Here is a 4,483-nt window from a genome sequence, read left to right as displayed (position 1 = left end):
GGATTGAACCCAGGGCCTTGTGCTTGCAAGGCAAGCACTCTACCGAATGAGCTATCTCCCCAGCCCCAATTTTGTCATTCTTTATGGCTGAGTAATATTCCATTGTGTGTGTATATATATATATATATATATATATATATATATATATCACAGTTATATATCATTGTGTGTATATATATATATATATCACAGTTTCTTTATCCATTCATCAACTGAAGGACCTCTAGGTTGGTTCCACAATCTGGCTATTGTGAATTGAGCAGCTATGAACATTGTTGTGACTGTATCTCTGTAGTATGCTGAGTTTAAGTCCTTTGGGTATAGGCCAAGGAGTGGGATAGCTGGGTCAAATGGTGGTTCCATTCCAAGCTGTCTGAGGAATCTCCATACTGCTTTCCAGGGTGGCTGCACTAATTTGCAACCCAAAAATATGGAACATTTCACGAATTTGCGTGTTATCCTTGCACAGGGACCATGCTAATCTTCTCTGTATCGTTCCAATTTAGTATATGTGCTGCCGAAGCAAGCACGAAAGGAAAAATTTTAAAGGCAAAATGAGGAGGATTACAAAAGTTATTTTGAAACAGTAATCTTTGGTTACATGGATCAATAACAGGGTAGTGTCAGTCCAAGGTTGCTAGGCAGATGTCCTGGCGCAGGACTATTTGTGTAAGGTTGCAGTGGCCTTTGTGCAAGGTTGTGATTCTAGCAGTTCTTGTGATAGATCTTATTATCAGACATATGTGTAGGCGATCTCCTCCTTAATAACCTCCTCAATTTATTTACTTATTGATGTTTGGTTAGGGCTCGATGCAAATGACTTCATTTTGATTTTGACCATTTTAACACTTCTCGTCATTGTTATATTTTTCCAGAATTTTTCTTCTATGGGAACATCGGTCTGAAAAACGTAGCCAACCATTGCAAGATAATGCAAATCTATCCACACCTACTCCAACTCTGAAAAGAAATATAGAACTGGAAGAAGTCAACCAGAGCCTGAGAAGATAATTCAAGGTGAACAAACTTCACTCTTTTGGATGCCACATGGCAGGTCCTTGAGTGTGCTGTGTGGTATTGTGCAAAGCAGAGCATAAAAAACAGGAGGGGGGTCAGGAGGTGGGCCAGGAGGGTGTGTATGAGGTTATAGTGAGGACGATGAGAGGCTCCTAGGAGTTTCTGGCTACAGGAGAATTTTAAATCATGGAGATTTAGAAATGAGGTACTCTGTACTTGTACATGAACCCTCTTAAATGTTTAGGAGAATGAAGAGTAAAATTTCTGTGGGATGTGGTGGCGCACACCTGTAATCCCAGAGACTTGGGAGGCTGAGACAGAAGGATCAAAAGTTTGAAGTCAGCCTTAGCAATTTAGTGTGGTCCTAAGCAACAAGTGAAATCCTGTGTCAAAATTAAAAAAAAAAAAAATTAATAAAAAGGGCTGGGGATGTAGCTCAGTGTGGTAAAGTGCTCCTGGGTTAAATCCCCAGTACACACACACACACACACACACAAAAAAAAAAAAAAAAAAAAAAAAAAAGTAAAATTTCTCTCGATTGCCTTTTATAAAGCAATGTCATTCACTGATTGTGCCACAGAATGATACCACTGCTTTATAAGCCTTGTCCGTCTGTAGATGAAGGGACAGGAAGGGAGGCAGGACACAGGACAGAAAAGTAGAGTCACAAACAGCAAGACCTTAGAAGGCATATCTCCCTTCAGTAGTATTAAGTACCTCTATCAGTTGGGGGAGATAAACAGTTGAATAAACCAAGTCCTCTGTCTCTAGGAGGTCACTGTCCACTGATAAGAGAGAACAATGAATCATTAACTAATTCAGATACAATCCAGATGTAACCAAGTCTTACTGAACATCTGTTAGGAGCTAGATGCTTTCTAAGAAAGATAAACGTTGTCCCTGTTATCCAGAGACTAGCTGGGCCTGGGGGGTGGGACGGGTGGTGTCAGAAGCTAGCTTGGGGCTCCCAGTTAGGCCGTTTATGCTCCTGTTAGACATCATCTCACAGAACACCAACGCCTCTAACACCAGTCAAGGTCACTCTGAGATCATGAGAAAGTGAGAAAAACAAGACCACTTCCTAGTTTTGTTTAAGCACAGACAAAAACGTGGTCACTGTGCAATCATAAAACACCAAATCACTCCTTTTACAGCTAATAGGAGTCACTGCAGATTCGTTACCTTTAGAATTTTAGCCTCCCTTACAGGGAGTCTGCCTTCCCTATAATAAATATTGAGATTTACTGTCATAGATTGTCCCTGCATTCTGAAAGCATTTAATCCAGAGTGAACCCCTGTGTCCTTGGACCCTCCCAATAATAAATGCATCCTAATACCCTCTTATCCAAGTGCTCACAGTCCCCACAAGGTACACACTGCAGAGAAGTAATACACCCAACTGGTTCTACTGGTGGTTTGCTCCTGGTCTGCTTTGACTGGAGGCCTTTGTATTTCAAATATATTACTTAATTTAATCTTCATTACAAGAGCATAAGCCTGAATTTATAGATGACCTAGAGGTTAATTTAACTCAGAATTACAAAAAGAAATAGACAAAGCTGGGGTTTGAACACAGGCCCTGAGAATGCTTTCTCCTTATGAATGACTGAAGACAGGAACCAAGAGAGAAAAAAAGAAAGATGTCCAAAATCAGACAAAAACATGTTTTTTTCACCCAATTTAACTGCCACTTTCATGGAGCAACATCTCCACTTTGTAATATTTTATAATACGTATTTTAAGTCAATTGAATTTTGCAACTATCATTCAGATAAAACCAAAATTAAGAGAATACATTTTATTTGCTCCACAAACAAAATAAAATTAAGCCATTAAATTGAAAACCATAGTTATGAGGAAAGAAATGCTTTTTGTCATCTATCATACTTTTTTCGACTGAGAGGGAACCCTACTGCATCCTGTCTTTTATAATTATGTCCTCCCTTCAGCTGACTAAAGAAGCTCACAGACTGTAGTTTTCCTCTGTGTCAAGGAACTTTTGGGTACCTGCAGGATAGGGGTGGGAGACGTTCCACTGAATATCCCCTTGTATTTTTTAAAAATATCTTTATTTTATTTATTATTTTTATGTGGTGCTAAGGATAGAACCCAGTGCCTCACACGTGCTAGGCAAGCGCTACAGTCCCAGCCGTTCCCTTATATTTTTAAAAAATATAAAGCCATTTGAATATATTACTAATAGAAACGTAAATTAAAATTTGTAAGGTCTGCAGGCATGGTGGCACATGCTTATAATCCCAATGACTTGGGGAGGCTGAGGCAGGAGGATGGCAAGTTCAAAGCCAACTTTAGTAACTTAGTAAGACCTTGAGTAATGTAGTGAGACCCTGTTTCAAAAAATAAATTAATTAATTAAATTAAATAAAAAGGGCTGCAGAAGTAGCTCAGTGGTCAATCACCCCTGGGTTAAATCCCCAGTACAAAAAAATAAAATAAAATGAGATCGAAAGGTCTGGGTTAGAGATTGTAGCTCAGTGGTAGAGTACAGAGTTAGCAGGGGCAAGGCCTGGGTTTTATACCCAGCACCAAGGGAAAAAAGTTTTTAAAGGTCAAAAATAAATATGCATGTATATCCCTTTTATTGTTTAAAACATAAATGGAATCTGCAATTAAGTTGTTACACAAAATACAATGAATTCTCTTGGTTTATCATTCATCAACTGGAATTGACTCAGATTGCTTACATGTGAGACTGCAGCAGCAGTAAAGAAATACACTGATGAAGGATAGCTCAATTAGGAAGAGACAGAGCAAAGCTGGGCACTGTGGCGCATGACTGTCATTCTAGTTACTCAGGAGGAGGCAGGAGGGTTGCGAATTTGAGGACAGACTGGGCCACTTAATGAGCCCCAGGCTCAAAATACAAAATAAAGAGGGCTATGGATCAATCCCCTTTAAAGGAAAGAGAAAGAGAGAGAGAGAGAGAGAGAGAGAGAGAGAGAGAGAGAGAGAGAGAGAGAGAGAACTAGAAAAAGAAAAATTTAAAAAGACAAGGAGTTAGATATAACATAGAATGGAAGAAGTCAAGCCTTCATGTTGTAACAGTGTGCATACAGCAGTGCAAATTTAGCAATCCTAATAATCATGCATGCTATCTGAATGTCAAGAAAGCATTTCCTTACTCACTTGTAAGAGTATTATAATTCTAAATTTTAAAAAAGGTATTTTGGTATATTGGCATATGGAGTAAACACTGTTCTATGCTGACATACTTCAATGTTAAAACATTATTTTTTATATACCTAAAATTCAAATCTAACTGGGCATTCCATAAATTCTCTGGCAACCCTAACTATACATCCATTAAAAAAAAAAAAAAAAAAATCAATGACTACTTGTCGATTTACCAGCAGATGGCTCCCCAAATCTAGTTTACAATAAAATAGTATGTTCAAACCTAGTAACAGAACACATCGTTTCAAGGTTTTTGTTGTTTTGAGTGATT

At 38.5% G+C, this 4,483-nt stretch overlaps 1 non-coding gene across 1 annotated transcript; it reads right to left on the bottom strand.

The window, feature by feature from the left end:
• Positions 1-424: 424 nt before the first annotated feature.
• On the bottom strand, positions 425-530 carry LOC124995194 (U6 spliceosomal RNA). The gene has a single exon (XR_007110664.1). It is a non-coding gene; the product is annotated as a U6 spliceosomal RNA (small nuclear RNA).
• Between the last annotated feature and the right edge of the window lie 3,953 nt (positions 531-4,483).

This window comes from Sciurus carolinensis, chromosome 10, assembly GCF_902686445.1.
Source record: "Sciurus carolinensis chromosome 10, mSciCar1.2, whole genome shotgun sequence".
In the NCBI taxonomy this organism is placed as follows: domain Eukaryota; kingdom Metazoa; phylum Chordata; class Mammalia; order Rodentia; family Sciuridae; genus Sciurus; species Sciurus carolinensis.
Note: the sequence above shows the minus strand (reverse complement) of the source record. Positions and strands in the feature narration are given on the sequence as shown.